This window comes from Taudactylus pleione, unplaced genomic scaffold, assembly GCF_031769625.1.
Source record: "Taudactylus pleione unplaced genomic scaffold, aTauple2 ptg001358l, whole genome shotgun sequence".
NCBI lineage: Eukaryota > Metazoa > Chordata > Amphibia > Anura > Myobatrachidae > Taudactylus > Taudactylus pleione.
The window spans coordinates 188,417-203,831 of record NW_028285758.1 but is presented as its reverse complement, the minus strand read 5'-3'; the positions used below and the strand labels follow the sequence as shown (position 1 = coordinate 203,831).

General features: G+C 47.6%; 1 protein-coding gene and 1 pseudogene across 1 annotated transcript in view; one reads left to right on the top strand and one right to left on the bottom strand.

Annotated features, from left to right (window-relative positions):
* Positions 1 to 15,415, top strand: part of LMO3 (LIM domain only 3) — a 142,198-nt gene that overhangs the window by 23,371 nt on the left and 103,412 nt on the right. The window lies entirely within an intron of this gene.
* On the bottom strand, positions 3,276 to 13,627 carry LOC148443001 (nicotinate-nucleotide pyrophosphorylase [carboxylating] pseudogene; annotated as a pseudogene).

Below are 15,415 nucleotides of genomic sequence, written 5' to 3'. Positions count from 1 at the left end.
AAAGAACATTTCATATTTACATCTGAAATCAGGGCCAAGAGATCGCCTGCGAATTACGCCAGATTCTTCTCTGCCTTTTCTAACAGGATGCCCCAAATATCAGAGCAACAGCGTAAAGTATGTATTAAATGTAACTATAATCCAAAAGCAATTATGATTGTTCACACTAGTAAATAAGCATTTAGAAATAGATGCTGTCTAGACAGTATTTACATTTTGTAGAATGCTGGAACTTGTAGTTCAGTAACAGCTCAAGACTGTTACATAGTGGTCTGATAGAAACCTCGTACTGACAGAATTATTATTTTTACAGTATAGAATTTAAGGAGAAACAAAAACACACTTCTGAATTGATATATGAGCTACAAACCCTTAATACATTCCTAGGCATCAATACTGAATATTTATACAAAGGTATAAATAAAACAAGGCTAAATATATTTTTGCATGATTGTTAAAGTGAATTCTGTTAATTACCCACCAAGGGACGATTTGCTACAGTCAAGGACTGAAGGTGCTGCTTGTCTACCTAATATAAGTGCCTAAACCAGGGGCGTTTCTAGAGAGGAGGGGGCCTGTGTGCAGTCTCTGATACAGGCCCCCTCCTCTCTGGCCAGCAGCGCACTGAGCTGTGCGCAACCAGCGCCGGAGTTATAGACTCTGGGCACTAGAGTCGCATCAGACAGGCATGCTGGACAATCCGGCATTCCCGACCGAGCAATATTTAAATATTGCTCGGTCGCCCGCACACGCTACAATTATCAGGGCAATCCGCGGATATCGGATGGATCACCCCGATAATTGTAGCGTGTATGGCCAGCTTAAGGAATGGTGTTGGAGAGACACAGGGGTACATGAGGCTGGAGAGACACAGTGGTAATGAGTCTGGAGGGACACGGGGACATGAGACTGGAGAGACACATGGGTAATGAGGCTGGAGAGACACAGGGGTACATGAGGCTGGAGAGACACAGCAGTAATGAGTCTGGAGAGACACGGGGACATGAGGCTGGAGAGACACAGGGGTAATGAGGCTGGAGAGACACAGGGGTACATGAGGCTGGAGAGACACAGTGGTAATGAGTCTGGAGGGACACGGGGACATGAGGCTGGAGAGACACGGGTAATGAGGCTGGAGAGACACACGGGTACATGAAGCTGGAGAGACACAGGGGTACATGAGGCTGGAGAGACACAGCGGTAATGAGTCTGGGGAGACACAGGGACATGAGGCTGGAGAGACACAGTGGTAATGAGGCTGGAGAGACATGGGGACATGAGGCTGGAGAGACACCGGGGTACATGAGGCTGGAGAGACACATGGGTACATGAGGCTGGAGAGACACAGCGGTAATGAGTCTGGAGAGACACGGGGACATGAGGCTGGAGAGACACAGGGGTAATGAGGCTGAAGAGACATGGGGACATGAGGCTGGAGAGACACAGGGGTAATGAGGCTGAAGAGACATGGGGACATGAGGCTGGAGAGACACAGGGGTAATGAGGCTGGAGAGACACGGGGACATGAGGCTGGAGAGACACAGGGGTAATGAGGCTGGCGAGACACAGGTTAGATGCATGAAGCTGGAGAGAACATTGAGGGATGGTGCTAAAGAAACACAAATAGGTTAAGGCTATATGGAGCAACTCAATAGCTAACTCAATGCAAATAGGGGTAGAACATTTATATAAAAGCAGTATCACGCCTTATCTATTTGGGGTATAACTTTTTATCTAATGTGTAATAACATATAATATGTGGCATAGGACACTTTATCTGGAGTAAAACCTCAGTAGGAGTAGGACACTTATAATAGCAATATCACAGTTTATTGAATAGTGGTGTCGCAGTTTATGTACAGTATCAGGTTTCATTTTTTTGTATTATTATCATCCTTTATATAAGTGGCGCCACAAGGGCTCTGCAGCACTGTACAGAGCAAATCAGATACAGAATCAACTAAACAAGAATAATAGAGACTTACAGTAAAGAACATGGACAATAATTATACACAAAGGGCCTGATACATGGCTGTACGGTATTGCAGAGCTGCAGTGCACGTTGGGTAAGGCCATGTGACAGCAAGTAGTGTGCGGTGAGTAAGGCCATGTGACAGTGGGTAGTAAGTAAGGTAAGGCCATGTGACAGTGGGTAGTAAGTAGGGTAAGGCCATGTGACAGTGGGTAGTAAGTAAGGTAAGGCCATGTGACAGTGGGTAGTAAGTAGGGTAAGGCCATGTGACAGTGGGTAGTAAGTTGGGTAAGGCCATGTGACAGCAAGTAGTATGCGGTGATTAAAGCCATGTGACAGCGGGTAGTAAGTAAGGTAAGGCCATGTGACAGTGGGTAGTAAGTTGGGTAAGGCCATGTGACAGCGGGTAGTAAGTTGGGTAAGGCCATGTGACAGCAGGTAGTAAGTAGGGTAAGGCCATGTGACAGCGGGTAGAAAGTAGGGTAAGGCCATGTGACAGCAGGTAGAAAGTAGGGTAAGGCCATGTGACAGCGGGTAGAAAGTAGGGTAAGGCCATGTGACAGCGGGTAGAAAGTAGGGTAAGGCCATGTGACAGCGGGTAGTAAGTAGGGTAAGGCCATGTGACAGCGGGTAGTAAGTAGGGTAAGGCCATGTGACAGTGGGTAGTAAGTAAGGTAAGGCCATGTGACAGTGGGTAGTAAGTTGGGTAAGGCCATGTGACAGCAAGTAGTATGCGGTGATTAAAGCCATGTGACAGCGGGTAGTAAGTAAGGTAAGGCCATGTGACAGTGGGGAGTAAGTTGGGTAAGGCCATGTGACAGCGGGTAGTAAGTAGGGTAAGGCCATGTGACAGCAGGTAGTAAGTAGGGTAAGGCCATGTGACAGCGGGTAGAAAGTAGGGTAAGGCCATGTGACAGCGGGTAGAAAGTAGGGTAAGGCCATGTGACAGCGGGTAGTAAGTTGGGTAAGGCCATGTGACAGTGGGTAGTAAGTAGGGTAAGGCCATGTGACAGTGGGTAGTAAGTAAGGTAAGGCCATGTGACAGTGGGTAGTAAGTTGGGTAAGGCCATGTGACAGTGGGTAGTAAGTTGGGTAAGGCCATGTGACAGTGGGTAGTAAGTTGGGTAAGGCCATGTGACAGCAAGTAGTATGCGATGATTAAAGCCATGTGACAGCGGGTAGTAAGTAAGGTAAGGCCATGTGACAGCAGGTAGTAAGTTGGGTAAGGCCATGTGACAGCGGGTAGTAAGTTGGGTAAGGCCATGTGACAGCGAGTAGTCAGGACACTCTATAAGCCTTGAGATCAGGAGGTTGAGGCCCAGGATGGGTTATTCAGGCCTTTAGCTAATTTCAGAGAAAAGTAAACGCTTGAAGGTCCTTGTGTGAGACATCCCATTGGCACCATGTCCACGTTTGGTCCAAGAAACTGGAGAAGGTTATGTGAAGAGACCCCTCCAGAAGCCTCCACCACAATTCCTGGGTACGCAGCCTTCACTGAGAGTGCAGCATGGTGCAGTGCCTCAGAGGTGAAGTTATCCAACATGACAATATCTGCTCCAGCTGCAGCTGCTTCCAGGGTCTCCTCCTAAGATCTGCACTCCACCTCCAGCTTCAGGGTACAGCTGTCACGACCTGTGTAGTTCCTCCTCCCTACCTCTGGTGTTGCTCGTTGCCTAGGACTGTCTTGCCCATTCCACCCTGGCTAGTCTTTGATTGCAGACCTGATTGCCTAATCAAGCAGCTGTGGGTTGCACCTGGAAACTAGTTTTATATTCCCTCAGAACTGAGCAATCAGAGCCAGGTTATCTAGTCTGCCTCTGTCTCTGTGCTCCAGGTTCCCAGATAGCCTCTGCTAGTTTACTACCTTGGATCTTGGCTCACTTCTACCAAGTTTTCTTCTGCTTCCTGTGTAAGTTATCTTGGACATTATTATGATTACATTGCACCAACTTACCTGGACTTTGTCTATCTGTATATCAGTTACTCTGGGCTTTGATGCTATCAGCAATTACCACGTTTGCGTCACATCAGGATATATTTATACAGGGCATCGCTACCTTGGACTTCTGTATTTAACTTTGCATATCCAGTCCGGTTCCATCCGGTCCTGCCAGGTTACCTGTGTTCATAGACTCCCTGTTAATAGTTCCATTTCGAACCCAGTGATTATCTATCTGCATTGCTCTGTTCTAACCTGACCATTTCACCATTCATTAGTAACCTTGTTGTTTAATAAATTATTATTTCAATACAACTGACGGCTGTATTAACCTTATTTTGAGTACTTCATGCACACACAAAGAACCCTGGATTGTGACAGGGGCCAGCGAGAGTGCACAGACCATGCAGAGCCTCTCAGATTACTCCCATTGCCCATATATGGTTATCCTTCAACATGACCAGGTCACCCATCCCATAACTGTAACTTCCAGCTCCGCCCACCAGCAGGCCGTACCTCTAAGGTAGACAGAATCCAGGTGTGGTCTTCCAGGTTCCAGTCACCATCATCCCAGGCAAACCCTGTTACCTTTGCCTGCTCTGACACCTGTCTTGCCATTGTGGCTATGCCACTGACCCGGGATAAGACATTGAGAGATGGACACACCGCCAGAAGGAGATCGTTGACAGTGATCTTCTGTTCACAGTCAGTGTAGCTAGCAGATGTGCTTGTTAGCTGTGTTCACTCCATCTGGTTTTTGGCAAGTGGCTGCATGATCACTCAGCTCCATTCTGAGCGCTGTTAGCGGATAGTCCAGGGGAGTCACCACGAGAGAGTAAAATCATATTGGCGGGTGCCTTCCTTCACCAACATGTTTCGTTACAATTAGTAACTTTTTCAGGGTCGTAACAGAGGGTTTCTAATAGGGGTTGTCTCATTTTACTTAACATCAACAAAGGGCCATATTCAATAAGCCGTTTTCGGTGAGAGATTTCACCAGGCGAGAACTTATCCCCATATTCAATTCCAAATACTTTTCGCCAGTGTGGAAAGTCAATGCATTGGAATAGGCGAAAAAGATTCGCCTATGAGTAGGGGTCGAAAAAAAATGCAGAATTGCGATTTTGGGGGGCACACTTCTGAAAAAAAAACCCCGCACCCTTTGGACAGTCCCCCAAAGGTAAACTGCATAAAAAAAAATAAAATATTCTTAAGATCACCCCAAAAAAGTACTTTCATTTTGGGGGAGAAAAAAACTACCCAAAGTTGCGTGAAGTTAAAAACTAGCGAAATAGACTCCAGGGGGGGCTTCCAAATATGCCCCAGGTGTTGTTTTGTTTGCAGGTACTTGCGACAGGTACATTTTATAAAACTTCACTTTAACAACTTTAAAATATGCTGTCCCCCATTTTCATGTACCCCAATTTTGCTGGAATTACTTATTTTCTCCAAAAAAACTGCTAAATGCTATTCTTCACCACTTATGCAAAGACGCTAAATAGCAGCTATTGAGATCATTTAAGTACCCCAAATACCTTCAGCAGGGCTATTCAGGGGCATCTATAGTGATCCCCAATGTCCGTGCATCTTTTGGGGGGTGTCAGGCTGATTTCCCCCAAACTGACAGCACTTTTTTCGCCTTTTTGAGTTTTGCCGGGTCCCATTTTCGCGTCCTTTGTAACAGGAATAGGGTGAAAAGCAGCCGTGTGCACGGAAAGTGTTTTCTCCTAAAACACGCGATGTAGGAGGAAAGTCCGACAAGCGAAAAGGACAGGAATTTTCGCTGCTAATTGAATATGGCCCTAAATATTTTAAACAATAGATGTAAAAAATTGAATCTAACAAATGTAACAAATTATCTAATTGCTGTAAAAGTTTATTTTATGGGGGTATGAACCATACTGTCTATGGGGAGGAGGAAATGTACCGTCTATGGGGAGGAGGAAATGTACCGTCTATGGGGGGGAGGAAATGTACTGTCTATGGGGAGGAGGAAATGTACTGTCTATGGGGAGGAGGAAATGTACCGTCTATGGGGAGGAGGAAATGTACCGTCTATGGGGGGGAGGAAATGTACTGTCTATGGGGAGGAGGAAATGTACCGTCTATGGGGAGGAGGAAATGTACCGTCTATGGGGAGGAGGAAATGTACCGTCTATGGGGAGGAGGAAGTGTACCGTCTATGGGGAGGAGGAAATGTACCGTCTATGGGGGGGAGGAAATGTACCGTCTATGAGGAGGAGGAAATGTACCGTCTATGAGGAGGAGGAAATGTACCGTCTATGGGGGGGAGGAAATGTACCGTCTATGGGGAGGAGGAAATGTACCGTCTACGGGGGGGGAGGAAATGTACCGTCTATGGGGGGGAGGAAATGTACCGTCTATGGGGGGGAGGAAATGTACCGTCTATGGGGGGGAGGAAATGTACCGTCTATGGGGGGGGAGGAAATGTACCGTCTATGGGGAGGAGGAAATGTACCGTTTATGGGGGGGGAGGACATGTACCGTCTATGGGGGGGGAGGAAATGTACCGTCTATGGGGGGGGAGGAAATGTACCGTCTATGGGGGGGAGGAAATGTACCGTCTATGGGGGGGAGGAAATGTACCGTCTATGGGGAGGAGGAAATGTACCGTCTATGGGGAGGAGGAAATGTACCGTCTATGGGGGGGAGGAAATGTACCGTCTATGGGGGGGAGGAAATGTACCGTCTATGGGTGGAGGAAATGTACCGTCTATGGGGGGGAGGAAATGTACCGTCTATGGGGAGGAGGAAATGTACCGTCTATGGGGAGGAGGAAATGTACCGTCTATGGGGGGAGGAAATGTACCGTCTATGGGGGGGAGGAAATGTACCGTCTATGGGTGGAGGAAACGTACCGTCTTTGGGTGGAGGAAACATACTGTTTATGGGGGGAGGAAAAGTACTGTAAGGGGGAGGATAAGGACTGTCAAGGGGGGGAGTAAAAATGACTATCTGGAGGGGATTACTGTGTATTGGGGGAAGGGAAAAGTACTGTCTATGGGAGGAGAAAAAACACTGTCTATGGGGTGAGGAAAAGGACTGTCACAGTCCACAACAGAGACCCCAGGATCAGACCCCTTCACTTACCTTTGTGGGAGCTGACCTGTGGTGACTCCCGGCTCCCATGATGTGCAGCAGTGTCTCCTCCCTCTGGTGCTGGTCCCGCTGCTGTCCTCTCCGACGGGTCCCGCTGTCCTCTCACTTCCACGCCAGCTCCTACTGACTGCTCCGCCTCCAATGCTACCATGCTGGAAATGCTGCCCTCGGGTCCATGGGCGTGGCCATCTTGGTTTTGCCCATGTGACTCCACTACTACCAATGAGGATGTTTGTCCTTCTTTCTCAGCCAATCAGCATCCTGTGGATCCTATAAAAGGATTCCCTGTTGCACTCACAAATTGCCAGTGCAACAAGTCCCTTAATCTGACTAAGGTGAGCCTCTTCACTGAGCTTCATCAGTATTTGCTACCATCGAGCAAATACTTCACCAAATGGCTTCCCAGCTGCTCCAAGCAGTCCGTACTGCCACCATTCATTTTATGGCTTCCCAGCCGCACCAAGTAGCCCTCGTGCTACCACCGTTCACCTTACGGCTTCCTAACCGCACCAATCAGCTTCCGTGCTGTCACCAGCTTTCAGCCATCCTTCTACACGCACTTATATATCTACAGGTTTATACCCTTTCATGCATAGAAACTTCATCAAACCAAGTCTCCTCCCGAGAACATCAGTTTAATAGCACAGGTCCAAGACCCAGCCTGGGAGCACAGCCTCAAAATCCCATGACTGTGACAAGTTCTCTCTATGGGGGGAGGATAAGGACTATCTGGGGGGGAATTACTGTCTTTTGGGGGAAGGGAAAAGTACTATCTATGGGGGGAGGAAACTTACTGTCTATGAAAGGAGGAAAAGTACTGTCTATGAAGAGAGGAAAAGGACTGTCTATGGGGAGAGGAAACTTACCATCTATGGGGGGAAGAAAAGGACTATGGCAGGGGATCCCAACCATGGTCATCAAGGCACACTAACAGGCCAGGTTTTGGGGACAGACATACTTGAGCACAAGTGACTTCATTAGTGCCTCAGTTATTTTGATTAAACCATCTGTGCACAATCATGGATATCACTAAAACCAGGACTGTTAGTGTGCCTTGAGGACTGAGGTTGGGAATCACTGGTCTATGGGGTGAGGAAATGTACCATCTAGTGGGGGAGATAACAAACTGTCTCTAGAGGAAGGAAAAGGACTGTCCATGGGGGAGAAATATGACTGTATATTGTGGGAGGGAATTACTGTCTATTGGGGAAGGAAATGTATTGTTTATGGGTGGAGGAAAAGTACTGTCTATGGCGGGAGGAAATGTACTGTCTATGGGAGGAGGAAATGTACTGTCTTTAGGTGGAGGAAATGTACTGTTTATGGGGGAGGGTAAGGACTGCCAAGGGGAGAGCAAAAAGGACTGTATCTGGAGGGGGATTACTGTCTATTATGGGAAGGGAAATGTACTGTCTATGGCTGGAGAAAATGTACTGTCTATGGGAGAAGGAAATGTACTGTCTATGGCTGGAGGAAATGTGCTGTCTATGGCTGGGGGAAATGTACTGTCTATGGGAGGAGGAAATGTACTGTCTATGGGAGGAGGAAATGTACTGTTTATGGGGGAGGGTAAGGACTGTCAAGGGGAGAGCAAAAAGGACTGTATCTGGAGGGGGATTACTGTCTATTATGGGAAGGGAAATGTACTGTCTATGGCTGGAGGAATGTACTGTCTATGGGAAGAGGAAATGTACTGTCTAAGGGGGGAGGAAATGTACAGAAGTATTAAATGTACTGTCTATGAAGGGGGTAAAAATTAGAGATGAGCGGTTCGGATTCTGTGGAATCCGAACCGCTCCGAACATTGGGGATCCGAGTCCACCCGAACCCTGTTCGGGTGTTCACCGCCTGACTCGGATCCCCGTTCGGGGCCGAACGGCGGCCTCCTGATGTCGGATTCTCACTAGAGAATCCGACATCAGGTCTCCTCGCATGTAGGGCAGAGCGCAGTGATAGCGCTCTGCCCTACACAGACACAGACACACAGCCACCAGCGGCAGCTGTGTGTTTGTTACAGCAGCCAATGAGAGTCACACAGACTCTCATTGGCTGCTGCACGGAGGGAGCCGGCTGGAGCTCACACATGAGCTCCGTCTTCCGGCTCCCTCCTCAGCGTGTGACAGAGCGGACGGCGCGGGAGCGGGGAATCAGGTAAGTTTTATTTTTTTTATTTTTTTACTTGTCAAAGGTCCGGGGGCGCTACTGGGGGGGGTCTGCTACTGGGGGGGGCTATACTACTTGGGGGGCCATACTACAGAGGGGCCTACTACTGGGGGGGGGTCTGCACTACTGGGGGGGGGGTCTGCTACTGGGGGGGGCAATACTACTGGGGGGCCATACTACAGAGGGGCCTGCTACTGGGGGGAGCTATACTACTGGGGGGGGGTCTGCTACTGGGGGGGCCATACTACTGGGGGGGATCTGCACTATTGGGGGGCCATACTACAGAGGGGCCTGCTACTGGGGGGGGGCTATACTACTGGGGGGGTCTGCACTACTGGGGGGGTCTGCTACTGGGCGGGGCTATACTACTGGGGGGCCATACTACAGAGGGGCCTGCTACTGGGGGGGGCTATACTACTGGGGGGGGTCTGCTACTGGGGGGGCCATACTACTGAGGGGCCTGCTACTGGGGGGGGGCCATACTACTGGGGGGGCTTACTACTACTGGGGGGGGGCTGCTACTGGGGCAGCCTACTACAGGGGGGGCCATACTACAGGGGGGGCCCATACTACAGGGGGGGCTACTACTGGGGCAGCCTGCTACTGGGGCAGCCTACTACTGGGGGAGCCATACTACTGGGGGGGCATACTACTGGGTGGCATGCTAATGGGGGGCATACTACTGGGGGGGCCTGCTAATGGGGGGCATACTACTGGGGGGGGCCTGCTAATGGGGGGCATACTACTGGGGGGCATTCTACTGGGGGCACTGCATAGTGGACCCTACTACTAAGGGGACTGCATAGGGGGCACCACTGCTGGGGGACATTGTGTAAGGGACACCGCTACTGTGGGCATTGTGTAAAAGGGTCACTACTGTGGGCATTGTGTAAAAGGGGCACTACTGTGTGTCGTAACATAAATAAGAGACACTACTTTATGGTGTAATGTGAATCAGGCCCTATGTGCGGTGTAATGCTAATAAGATTGTGCACTGTGACTCCTAGGGCCGTAGCCCACTTTGTAAACAAGTACTATGACTCTGCTGGCCGTACCCCACTGGGTGGGTGCCCTACTTTTCATTTCTGCCACTGCTGTGTGGCAATGTGTCATAGATGTGCTTTATACTGTGGTGTCTGTGTCGTTGTGCCGCTGCTTTGTCGCTTAGTAACCAGTCAGCTCACTGCAACCTTTGGCCAATAATGTTGAAAACAATATTATAAGCTGTGATATGGTCTAAATTGACTGGAAATTAATGTTATTGAGGTTAATAATACTCTAGGAAGAAAAAAAAGACCAATTTATGTGATTTTAGCTTTTTTTGTCAATTTTTGTAAAAAAATCCAAATCCAAATCCAAAGCCGGACGACGAATTAGAACCAAATCCAAATCCAAATCCGGCAAAAATGGTCCGGCGCACATCCCTAGTAAAAATACTATCTGTGGAATGAGAAAAAATACTGTCTTTGGGGGGGAATTACTGTCTATGCGGGGAGGAAACAGACTGTCTATAGGGGAGGGTACATATTGTTTATAGAGGGAGGAACACAGCTGGCTATGGGGGAGGACAAGGACTGTCAATTGGGGGAGTAAAAGGACTATCTGGGACGGATGACTGTCTATAATGGGAGGAAAATTAATATCATGGTGGGAGGAAAAGTTCTGTCTATGGGGGGTAGAATTATTATTGTTATTTTTTTTTTTTTATATATTTAAAACATAAAATATACAAGAGACAAGAAAGTGGAGAAATGAAGAATGTGAAATCCTGTTTGGCTGCCTACAGTATCTTATTGATTATCTTTATTTATAGATTGGCGCCTGAATTGTTGTTACAGTAAGTTCATTTCAGTATTACTCTGGGCATATTTGTGAATTATTTTACTAAAATAATGTGAAAACTGATGTTCACACTGGGTTTTTTTTTTTTTTTTTTTACATTATTTTAGTTTCATTTAAATGTTTAAAAGGGATTTTTGGGGAGAATCTCCTCCATTACCTAAAATTTGATTCTGATTGGAATCCTGATCGCATTTCCTATTTCAAGTATAAGAAATGCAATCAGCCCAAATTTACCAAGTTCAAATTGATTTTTTTTTATCCGGACCAAGTACTTGCAAACTAACGTCATCTTCAGATGGGGTTAGTAAGTCCTGCTCTGCCCTTCCTGACATCTGACAGAGCCAGCAGCCAGAATCTGCCCCTCAGCTGACCACACGGGGTCACAGAAGCAGAGATCAGAGATCCCTGTGTGCAGGTACAGTAATCTATGTTTTATTTATTTTCTATTATTAACATTTATCTTCCTTCTGCATGCAGCCAGTGTCCTATCCGCAGGCCGGCCCGAGCCTCATTTTTTTGGTAAGCAAATATTGATTTTAGCGCCCCTTAGTGGAATAAACATAACACACAGAAAAAGTTAAAGCACTATGAGGTCTATTTAAGGTAGTTTTTCATAAACTTATGCTGAAACTCCGGTTTCTGCATAATTGTATGTATTATGGCTCTGTACTAAGCTTAATGCAGGAAATGTCACATAAATCTGCAAAAGGCTAACTACCACTGCAACCAAAGTCCCCATCAATGTCTCTGGGGACTGCAGTCTGACACCTACTGTACTCTATGTACCAAACTCTGAGCCCCTCAGCCCTGCTCAAAGCCGGAGAGGACGCGATCACTGTGGTCGCTCCCCCCCCACAGGGATAGGAGACTGCTGTGATTGCTGCTCAGCACACTGTTACCTGTACACCACTGTTATACCTGTGCCCACCGCTGTTACTCGTACACCACTGTTATACCTGTGCCCACCGCTGTTACTTGTACACCACTGTTATACCTGTGCCCACCGCTGTTACTCGTACACCACTGTTATACCTGTGCCCACCGCTGTTACTCGTACACCACTGTTATACCTGTGCCCACCGCTGTTACTCGTACACCACTGTTATACCTGTGCCCACCGCTGTTACTCGTACACCACTGTTATACCTGTGCCCACCGCTGTTACTCGTACACCACTGTTATACCTGTGCCCACCGCTGTTACTCGTACACCACTGTTATACCTGTGCCCACCGCTGTTACTCGTACACCACTGTTATACCTGTGCCCACCGCTGTTACTCGTACACCACTGTTATACCTGTGCCCACCGCTGTTACTCGTACACCACTGTTATACCTGTGCCCACCGCTGTTACTCGTACACCACTGTTATACCTGTGCCCACCGCTGTTACTCGTACACCACTGTTATACCTGTGCCCACCGCTGTTACTCGTACACCACTGTTATACCTGTGCCCACCGCTGTTACTCGTACACCACTGTTATACCTGTGCCCACCGCTGTTACTCGTACACCACTGTTATACCTGTGCCCACCGCTGTTACTCGTACACCACTGTTATATCTGTGCCCACCGCTGTTGCTCGTACACCACTGTTATACCTGTGCCCACCGCTGTTGCTCGTACACCACTGTTATACCTGTGCCCACCGCTGTTACCCGTACACCACTGTTATACCTGTGCCCACCACTGTTACCCGTACACCACTGTTATACCTGTGCCCACCGCTGTTACTCGTACACCACTGTTATACCTGTGCCCACCGCTGTTACTCGTACACCACTGTTATTCCTGTACCCACCGCTGTTACTTGTACACCACTGTTACTCATACACCACTGTTATTCCTGTGCCCACCACTGTTACTTGTACACCACTGTTATACCTGTGAGGTTGACTATACCCTACCACAAGCACTGCGATCACCTCAGTGTAAAATACAATCAGGTGACGTGTACTATGACGCTGCATGTTAATTATGCACGCCTTTGAAACTGTGTCGAGACGCTCAGGCACGCCTGCGTTCGCCTGTCCACTCTCCCATTCCTAGCAGCCAGCCACTGTCACCACCCACAAATGTATTCTCCTTTCACTCACTTTGCTGGGCAGTCTATGCGCAATGAGCAATCGCTTCCCGATCTCTAGCACTGGTTTGTGCATTCATCCTGCGATGCATGCTCATATTGCGATAATCGGCCAGCTACGAGCGAACGCATCCTAGCTTCATAGTACGCATCACCTGGTTGTATTTGACACTGAAGTGATCTCAGTGCTTGCGGTAGGGTATAGTCAACCTCAAGCGCTGCGTTCGCTTCTGATGGTACCCGATGTACCGATGGTTGCATACACTTCCTGGAGAGGAAGTGCACAAGATGGGGTCTTAAGAGAGGCTGGTGGGCATCTGCATGCACAACGCGATTGCACGCCAAGACATAGTGGACGTGCTTATGCCTTGCCGTGCTATCACTTGGCCGAATTTGTATATGCTGGGTGCGGGCGAATGCATCTAGCGAGATGCTCTGAATCAGGTCCAAAGCTCCAAAGTATCTGTCACATGGGAGCTCCAAGCTCCCGCTCACTTCAGGCGGCATGTTGGCAGTTAGAGCCTCTGATCTTGGTAGAGACGTCACTGGGAAAATGGGTGGGATCAGGGAAGGAGGCGACATTCCCGGGACAGTCACGCGGACATTCCTGGTGAGTACTAAAGATATGTATTTCACTGTCCATCATTTGCTTTGCAGAACCATCATCCCCATAGGCTGCACAGAGCACGTTTCTGGAAGCTATTTTTTTATAAAAACACACTGATACATTACAGAAATACATGTAGCCATAGGGATCATTGTACCTTATCACCAGTACAGGGAAATGATACTAATGATCCCATTTGAATGTAAATATCTCTGTTCATTTATATATATAACATCTTCATAATGGGGGTGAAGTGGAATCAGGGAGATTATTAGACTCTTCAGGGAGAGTTGGCAAGTACAGTATGGTATATATCGTGTATATATTGAGTGTGTGTGTATATATATATATATATATATATATATATATAATGGTACATATTGTGGTACAGAAATGACTTCTTGTGTCAGGCTTCCATGAGAAGAATAATCTCCCTTGTTATATCTATCAGCTGTCAGTGAAGAAGTTGCCGGGTGCACGATCCCTGATCCAACAGCGACTTCAGTGCAATTATCGCTCATTGCTGGGCCTGAACCTCCCAACCCTCCTACTGATCAGGAGCGAGATTTCTCTGCTTTGGTTTCTTAATGACCAGACCAAGTTATAAAGACATGTAAATGTGCTGAATTTGTGTTATCCGTCTGAGCAATGATCTATATTACATAATGTTACATCTCCTGCAGACTGAGAGGACCTCTAGGACGTGACCACGATTTCTGAATTAGAGCCACAGAACACACAGTGCAGGAGCTGAGTCCTCCCCATTACTTCCAGGACTTGTCATTCCCAATCCCTCACTTATACAGTGCAGGAAATTTCTCCCCTTTTAAGTGCAAAACCATAGAATTAGCATTTCCCCAAGTGCGCGGTGTTTTAGGCTGTTTCCTAATTAGAGGCCGCTGATTGGCATTATAAAAGCTGGAGTTTGGCTTCATCTGTCCCAGGTGAGCTCTGGAAGGTTTTTATTTCTCTCTCCGCTGTTTCAGAAGCTCCTGTACCTTCTCCTTCATTGTTCCTTAAAGTTTTCATCTGAGGAATTAATCCAGATAAAAAGACATTAGAAGAGGAGCTCAGCTGCCAAGGTGCATCACTGCGATCTTTTATCACAAGTACAATCTATACAACTTGGATTTTTTTACCCTTTTGTTTCTGAGGGTTAAAAAAAAAAAAAGAAAAAGGTGAAAAAACCGGCTGTGTCAATGGACTGAATGCGCCATTAGAAGTGGCGTCTCTACAAAGGTTAACGGATCTAACTGTCAATACTCCGAGTCCAGTCGGGGAGGCAGCAGCTTTTGTGTGTAAGAGATACTTTGATATTTTGGAATGTTAGAAGGGTGAATGTGAAAAATCGGAGGTTGGGGATCTAATTACCCAACAATAATTGGGGGCTAGGGAATAAGTTGCAGTCCTCTCAACTCACCGCAGATCAATTATGTTAAGAGAACATCTGTAAGTAGGACTTAATGAGGTCCATTAGAGCAACATGTACAGCCTTCTCTAACAGCACTTGTCAGCTTCTTGGATGAGCTGAAGGAAGGAGCTAACTAGGGACCTGGTGAGGTGTTTAAATACTGAACAGCAGCGCTGGCCCACTCAGGTCAGTGTACAGACTAGTCGTGGAAGGAGAAGAGGAGATCGCTCCAGCCCTTCATCCTGTGACTTCTGTAACTGCCCCCAGTGCTGGCACA